Here is an 8,723-nt window from a genome sequence, read left to right on the forward strand (position 1 = left end):
CACGGTAGTGGCTCAAGCCTGTAATCCCAGCACTTTGGGAGGCCGAGACAGGCGGATCACGAGGTCAGGAGAGGGAGACCATCCCGGCTAACATGGTGAAACCCCGTCTCTACTAAAAAATACAAAAAACTAGCCAGGTGAGGTGGCGGGTGCCTATAGTCCCAGCTACTTGGGAGGCTGAGGCAGGAGAATGGCATAAACCCGGGAGGCGGAGCTTGCAGTGAGCTGAGATCCAGCCACTGCACTCCAGCCTGGGCAACAGAGCAAGACTCTGTCTCAAAAAAAAAAAAAAAATTACCTGGCCATGATGGCACACGCCTATAATCCCAGCTACTCAGGAGGTTGAGGAAGGAGAATCACTTGAACCCAGGAGGCAGAGGTTGCAGTGAGCCAAGATCACACCACTGCAGTCCAGCCTGGGCAACAGAGAGAGACTCCATATTAACAAACAAAAAACTCAACAAAGGGCTTCATATTAAGTCTACACCTCTAATTACTGCCTTCTCAAACTATGCTTTCCAGTGAACAATGCTTTATTTGGTTTGCTACATTCTTGCAAATTTGAGTGAAAAGTACACTTAAAACAAAAAAAGTATCATAGGCCAGTATGGTGGCTCACATCTGTAATCACAGCACTCTGGGAGATCTTGGTGGACATATCGCTTGAGGCCAGGAGTTCCAGACCCGCCTGGAATGAGGTGAAACCTCATCTCTAACAAAAAAATACAAAAATTAGGCCAGGCGCGGTGGCTCACACCTGTAATCCCAGAACTTTGGGAAGCTGAGGCAGGTAGATCACTTGAGGTCAAGAGTTCAAGACCAGACCAGCCAACATGGTAAAACCCCATCTCTACTAAAACTACAAGCCAGTGCAGTGGCTCACGCCTATAATCCCAGCACTTTGGGAGGCTGAAGCAGGTGGATCACCTGAGGTAAGGAGTTCGAGACCACCCTGACTAACGTGGTGAAATCCTGTCTCTACTAAATACAAAAAATTAGCCTGGCACAGTGGCGTGCGCCTGTAATCCCAGCTACTCAGGAGGCTGAGGCAGGAGAATCGCTTGAATCCAGGAGCCAGAGGGTGCAGTGAGCAGAGATCACACCACTGCACTCCAGCCTGGACAACAAGAGCAAAACCCCGTTTTAAAAAAACACATATATATATATATATAATTAGCCAGGCATGATGGCGTGCACCTGTAATCCCAGCTACTTGGGAAGCTGAGGCAGGAGAATCACTTGAACCCGGGAGGCAGAAGTTGCAGCAAGCCAAGATCGCACCACTGCACTGCAGCCTGGGGGAGAAGAGCTAAACACTGTCTCAAAAAAAAAAAAGAAAAAAATTTTTGACACGTGTGGTAGCATGCACCTGTAGTCCCAGCTACTCAGGGGCTGAGGTGGGAGAATCACCTGAGACCAGAATATCAAGGCTGCAGTGGGCAGTGATTGTGCCGCTGCACTCCAGCCTAGGCATTGAAGTGAAACCCTGTCTCAGAAAAAAAAAAAAAAAACTATTGTATACACGGGGGGGCAGAAGGTTTTGAGCCCCTTTTAACTTTCAAAGATTCATCTTTAAAATTGTGAGCAAACAGAAAAGGAATTGCTAGATTCTTCTATATATAGAGTCACTCAATGGGATGCCATTTTGAAACTTCACAGCAGGAAGTTTAGTTTGGTCAGAGGGTCATTAAAGAAATGCCTCAGTTAATATATACGGCTTGAAAGTCTTTTTTTTAATAAAAGTATATACCAAGTTCATGCTGGGCGCTATGGCTCACGCCTGTAATCCCAGCACTTTGGGGGACCAAGGCAGGTGGATCTCCTGAGGTCAGGAGTTCGAGATCAGTCTGGCCAACACGTTGAAACCTCTTCTCTACTAAAAATACAAAAACTAGCTGGCCATGGTGATGGGCGCCTGTAATCCAGCTACTCAGGAGGCCAAAACAGGAGAATCGCTTGAACCTGGGAGGTGAGGGTTGCAATGAGCAAAGATCCCACATTGCACTCCAGCCTGGACTACAGAGCGAGACTGCGTTTCAAAAAAAAAAAAAAAAAGATATATCAAGTTCATAAAATACAGCATTTTGAAATGGCAGACTTCTCTTTTTATTAATCTGGGACAAAATATTCATAACAAATATTGCTCACTATATTGCCCAGGCTGGTCTCTAACTCCGAGTCTCAAGCATCCTCCTCCCTCATCCTCCCAAAAAGCTAGGATACAGGCTTGAGCCACTTGCCTGGGCCAAAAAAGTTAGTCTCAAAATATGACAGCATTCAATCAGAATTATTGTGGACCAATTCCACTCTCTGGCATTGGGTACCGAAGACCTGTTACTTCACAGAAAGAAATAATTAAGTTCATAAATTTAAACTGGTTAAAAAGAAAGCTTCTCGGCTGGGCACGGTGGCTCATTATCTGTAATCCCAGCACTTTGGGAGGGTGAGGCGGGCGGTTCACAAGGTTAAGAGTTCAAGACCATCCTGGCCAACATGGTGAAACCCCATCTCTATTAAAATACAAAAATTAGCTGGGCGTGGTGGTGCGGGCGCCAGTAGTCCCAGCTACTCGGGGGGCCAAGGCAGGAGAATTGCTTGAACCCTGGAGGCAGAGGTTGCAGTGAACCGAGATTGCGCGCCACTGCACTCCAGCCTGGCGACAGAGCCATCTCAAAAAAAAAAAAGTTTCTCATAACCAGATCAGAATCTATCCAAAAACATACTCAGAAAAAGTAAAATGCAACATAATTTGAAATCAGACTTTAAAGCATGTTTTGAAAAGATGGCAAGCATTTCCATTTGTTTTCATAGTTTTTTTAAATGACTTGACTCCAAATAAGAAGGATGTCTTATTACTTAGTTTGACAACATTTATGTTAAAGAGACTAGGATCTAAACCCCCAGGAGAAATTCAGAAACTGGAAAAAAAGAAAATGAACCCAGGGTGGTAAAAGCTGGGAACCAAAAAGAATGTATTTCAATTCTTTTCCACCATAATGTCACAAAACTGTATCTTAAAACTTCTAAGATTAAAATTTTAGGTAAGAAAAGGAAATATTTTCAGTTACAAATAGACATGTCTTTGCGCCTTGATTCTAGACTTTTTTTTTTTTTTTTGAGACAGAGTCTCCCTGTCCCCCAGGCTGGAGTGCAGTGGCTCTGTCTCAGCTCACTGCAACCTGCACCTCCCGGGTTCAAGCGATTCTCCCGCCTCAGCCTCCCAAGTAGCTGGGATTACAGGCACCTGCCACCACGCCTGGCTAATTTTTGTATTTCTAGTAGAGACGAGGGTTCACCATGTTGGCCAGGCTGGTCTCGAACTCCGGACCTCTGGTGATTCACCAACCTCGGCCTCCCTAAGTACTGACACTACAGGCGTGAGCCATCGCGACCAGTCGATTCTAGACTTGTTTCCACTATGACTTGGGGACTCACACTTGTTGAAAAGGGACCAACTCCCCAAACTAGTTTTATCAACATGCTACCATTTCAGTGAAAACACAGCTAGTCACCTAAAACCATGTATCATCAATGCACGTTTTCCTTAGACAAGGTAACAATTTGCAGTGTCCTAAGACATAATTATTTAAACCGTTACCACATGTCTTCTTAATAGCTAAAATACTCTGCTGCCAATCTCTAAAAGGGTAGGAATGCCAACCTGGACCGCAGACCACTTAAGTATTAAACCCACGTACCTATACAAAAAAATTGTTCTTAATCTGTTTCATCTTCTTCCTAATATCTTACTTGCCCTCCCTCTTTGTTTTAATCCATATATTCCCTATTCCTATCAAGGAGGCTGTCATAAGGAAAATGTTCAGCATTTTTTCAAACAATGTAATTATATTCACTCAAGTATTGACTTAAAAAAAACCCCAAGTAGTCACAGGCGATCGAATTGTAGAGAAATCGGCAGGGTAGGTTAAGCATTGTTGCTCAGTTTTCAGGAAGAAAACAGACCTTAATTGATTAGAGTCCTAAGAAACGTGACATTTGATTGAAGTAACTTCATGGGAAAGTTTGTCATAAAGTTTATTTTAAATACAACATTTTCAAACACACAGATGTCAAGCATTCTTTTTTAATCTACAAAGCTCACTCCTCGTGGAGTTAGTATCGGTGAGCCCTCTTGGGTAAATTCTGCAGAGGAGGTGGTACTGAAAAAGTATTATTTGTGTTTGGCCTTAAGTAACTCTACAAGATCTGCAGTGGATCTCATCAGCCTTGAGGCCTACAAGTGTTCAGCTCACTAGCGGGACACTTGTCCTGGGTGAGCAGGGCCACCACTACTGCAGACACCGGACCGAGTAGGTGGGGGCAGACTTCAAAGAAAGTGTGAGCGCCCAGGCGCGCGAGTGGAACAAAACCTGTAGCAAGTAATAAGGAAGTGCTCGCTCCCGCCCGCCCTTCCCATCCGGGGACACCCGAAACCTGGGGGCTTTGACAACGTGCTGGGGGCGTCAGAGAGGGAGAGTGGCAGCTCCGAGTACACGGAGAAGAACTGGAAACGTGCAAAAACTCCAAACACGGTTCCCCTCGCCCGAAGCGCTAGGCCTCGGGAGCCGATGCCCACTGCAACCATCCGGGAGCAGAGACAGAAAGAGTAGTTGAGGAGCTCGTGGAGGTCTCAGGAGGGTGCAACCCGCGCGAAGCCAGGCCCAGCGACACGAATTGCCGCCACTGCCGCCCCCTGAGCCTCCAGGCCCGGGACAGAGACCACCCCGGGTCTCGCCCTGAGCTCTGCCCTCCGCCCCCTGGAGCCTTCTGGCTGGCCTCTAATCTTCAGAGCGCGAAGCCTCCGAGAGCCGTGCGGAGAAGAGTCCGCCCTCTCCCGCCTCGTCCCAATTCCCTGTCCCGGCTGCCTCTCACTCCCTGGAGCTCCGGGAAACGCTTCCAGTGGCCCCAGGTCCACCCGTTCCTCTTCTCACCGGCACTCGCGTTCCCAAGCTGTCACCGCCACCCTACCGTAGCCCCTGACGCCAGCCCGCCTCACCTCAGGCGGCTCCGGCAGCGCTGGACACAGGAAACTCCTGGGTCCCCGACTCCGGCTCTCCTCGACCCCCTCTTCGGTTAACTCCGCTTGTTTCTCTACAAAATGGCGCCGGAGGTCGCGCGCTCACGTCGCGGCCTTTCCCCTCCCCGTTCCCATTTCATCATTCGCTGCCCGCCCGAGGAGGGATGGCCCCAGTGCCAGCCAATGGCCGCGCCCCGCCTGTGGTTCCTAGCCAATCACCGACAGGTGCCCGCGGATTTAAACCAATCACACTCTATCACTTGCAGAAGTCGAGGAAGAAACCAGGCTCCTGCTAGCAACTACCAATCCGGACTGTTACTTCGCGGACTTTGGCCAATTGCCGCTCACCAGGCCCAGGGGACCAGAGTCAGAGCCCCCGCGCCTGCGCTCGAGGCGAGGGCCAATAAGGAGACGGTGATAACTTCGATTTGGGGCTTCACGTACTTTCCACCTGCCCTCGAGGGCTGCGACCAGTAGGGCTAGGCATTGCCTTTGAGGAACAATAAATTATGGAAGGGGTCCATAACTCCTCGCCACCCTGCGCGGGAACTACTTTGAGTTACAGTGAAACAGCCTTCCTCCACTTTCCTTCCTCTTTCTAAATGTCACGATCCAGCAGACTTCGGGGATTCCCAACCGAAACATTCGCTCCCCTAGTGTCCCTTTGGCGGGGAACGCCAGCCAGAAAGCAAGCCAGGTTGTGACTAGAGTTGGGGCGCTTTGCATCCTGGGATGTGTAGTCGCGCTCCCCTACCCCGTTCCCATCTCAGAAGTAATGCGACAGCGTCCGTCGCTGGCTGCGACCTAGAAGGAGCAGTGCATGCTGGGGGATGTAGTCACCCAGGTGGCCACCTTGCCCTCGCTTGCTTCGCTTTGGTCAAGGGAACTTTCTGTTTTAGTTCTGCCTATTGAAGAAAAGACATCTTCCAGAGACGCCTTCCAGAGACGTAGGAGACGCAAGTTCTCTTACTGGCTTAAGTCCTTGAAGCCTTCTAAGAAAGGATACCCATGTCCTTTGCTCTCAAGAGAAAAAGCATAGAGACATATTTAGCTATGGTTTGTTTCTTATCTATGATAGTTCGTAAGATTTTATACTCACCTGTACCCCAAAGAGAAAGGATTGGGAAGGAAGTGTTGACTGGTTAGCTCTATTACCTTTTGAAATTAAGGCCGGGCACGGTGGCTCACGCTTGTAATCCCAGCACTTTGGGAGGCTGAGGCGGGTGGATCACGAGGTCAGGAGATCGAGACCATCCTGGCTAACAACAGTGAAACCCCATCTCTACTAAAATGCAAAAAAAATAGCCAGGCGTGGTGGCGCAGGCCTGTAATCCCAGCTACTTAGGAGGCGAGGCAGGAGAATTGCTTGCACCCGGGAGGCGTGGGTTGCAATGCGCAGAGAACGCGCCACTGCACTCCAGCCTGAGCAACAGAAGGAGACTCTATCTAAAAAAAAAAAAAAAAAAAAAAAAAAAAAACCGCCAAGCGCTGTGGCTCGCGCCTGTAATCCCAGCACTTTGGGAGGCCGAGACCGGCAGAACACGAGGTCAGGAGATCGAGACCATCCAGGCTAACACGGTGAAACCCCGTCTCTACTAAAAATACAGAAAAATTAGCCGGGCGTAGTGGCGGGCGCCTGTAGTCCCAGCTACTTGGGAGGCTGAGGCAGGAGGATGGTGTGAACCCTGGAGGGGGAGGTTGCAGTAAGCCGAGATCATGCCACTGCACTCCAGCCTGGGCGACTGAGCGAGACTCTGTCTCCAAAAAAAAAGAAAAAGAAAAAGAAATTCAAACCTATCCCTCTGCTCACCCCTGTCCTCAGGCTAGGCTCAGTAGGTGGTCTCCTGGCCATCTGTCTCATATTACCTCTGGTGCCCAAAAAAATACTTTAAAAATTATGGTAAGAAACACATGAAATTTACCATCTTAATCATTTTTAAGTGTAGAATACAGTAGTGTTAACTATATGCATATTGTTGTACAACAGATCTCTAGAACTTTTTCATCTTGCAAAACTGAAACTGTATCTGTTGTTTAACACCTTCCATTTCCCCCTCCCCCTAGTCCCTGGCAATCACCATTCTTCTTTATGTTTCTGAGTTTGATTACTTTAGATACCTCACATAAGTGAAATCATGCAGTATTTGTTTTTATGTGACTGGCCTATTTAACTGAACATAATGTCCTAAAAATACATCTTTTCTTTGTTTTTGTTTTTTTTTTTTTTGAGACGGAGTTTTGTTCTTGTTGCCCAGGCTGGAGTGCATGGTGCGATCTCAGCTCACTGCAACCTCTGCCTCCCCAGTTCGAGTGAGACTCTGCCTTAGCCTCCCAAGTACCTGAGATTGCAGGTGCGTGACACCACACCTAGCTAGTTTTTGTATTTTTAGTAGAGACGGGGTTTCACTAATCTTGGTCAGGCTGGTCTTGAACTCCTGACCTCAGGTAATCCACCTCAACCTCCCAAAGTGCTGAGATTACAGGCATGAGCCACCAAGCCCAGCCTAAAAATACTTTTCGACATGTACCTTTCCTTAGTTGGAGGCCAGGTCTTTCAGCATACATTTACTGAGTCCCTCGTGTTTTCAAGCAACCGTGCAAGAGCCAGAACTGTGCAAGAGCCAGGGACCCCACCTATAGTAAGAAAAAGGATTGCTTCAGTCTTGTTCATAGCTGTATTCTCAGCACCTAGCATTGTGCCTGGCACATGGTAGGCATATGTGCAAATAAGCCTTGCAGGGTACTAAAGGGAGAAATCGACTTACAACATTGTAATCTTAGAAGTAAAAGGTCCCCTAAACAGAACAAGGATGAGGAATAAGGCCCTTCCCTGCACTGTTGCTAGTAAAAGTTGCCAAAATCCCTATGCATAGCAGCATTGTGGCCGAGTTTATCAAAAGTGAAAATGCCAACCCCAGTGACCTCAGAATTCCATGTCTAAGAATTTACTCCACAGATGAACATTGCAAATGTGTGTAGAGTGCATACACATATACATGGAAGCATTGTTTATGGGGACCCAAAAGATTGGAAACAATAATAAACTGATTGCTAAAATGTACTTTGGGCCAGACCCCGTCTCTACTAAAAATACAAAAATTAGCCAGGTGTGCTGGCAGGCACCCGTAATCCCAGCTATTCGGGAGCTGAGGCAAGAGAATCGCTTGAACCCGAGAGACAGAAGTTGCAGTGAGCCGAGATCGCACCACTACACTCAAGTCTGGGTGACAGAGTGAGACTGTGACTCAAAAATAAATAAATAAATAAATATCGTACTTTTTTATGGAATATTATGAATTTTTTTGTTGTTGTTGTTTTTTGTTTGTTTTTTTGAGACGGAGTCTCGCTCTGTTGCCCAGGCTGGAGTGCAGTGGCTGGATCTCAGCTCACTGCAAGCTCTACCTTCCGGGTTTACGCCATTCTCCTGCCTCAGCCTCCCAAGTAGCTGAGACTACAGGCGCCCGCCACCATGCCTGGCTAATTTTTGTATTTTTAGTAGAGACAGGGTTTCACCGTGTTAGCCAGGGTGGTATCAATCTCCTGACCTCGTGATCCACCCACCTCAGCCTCCCAAAGTGCTGGGATTACAGGCATGAGCCATCGCACCCGGCCCTTTTTTTTTTTTTTTTTCAAATGAGTTAAATCGGCTGGGCACGGTGGCTCACACTTGTAATCCTAGCACTTTGGGAGACCGAAATGGGTGGAT

General features: G+C 47.8%; 1 protein-coding gene across 6 annotated transcripts in view; it reads right to left on the bottom strand.

The window, feature by feature from the left end:
• The window catches only part of CNOT1 (CCR4-NOT transcription complex subunit 1), a 112,323-nt gene extending 107,168 nt beyond the window's left edge, over positions 1–5,155 (bottom strand). For all 6 annotated transcript variants that reach the window (XM_023210079.1, XM_023210084.1, XM_023210082.2 and 3 more), the window contains exon 1: positions 4,997–5,155. The gene's annotated coding sequence lies outside the window, so the exon portion shown is untranslated. The remainder of the gene's footprint in view (positions 1–4,996) is intronic.
• Positions 5,156–8,723: the final 3,568 nt, after the last annotated feature.

Source organism: Piliocolobus tephrosceles, chromosome 17, assembly GCF_002776525.5.
Source record: "Piliocolobus tephrosceles isolate RC106 chromosome 17, ASM277652v3, whole genome shotgun sequence".
NCBI classification, from domain to species: Eukaryota; Metazoa; Chordata; class Mammalia; order Primates; family Cercopithecidae; genus Piliocolobus; species Piliocolobus tephrosceles.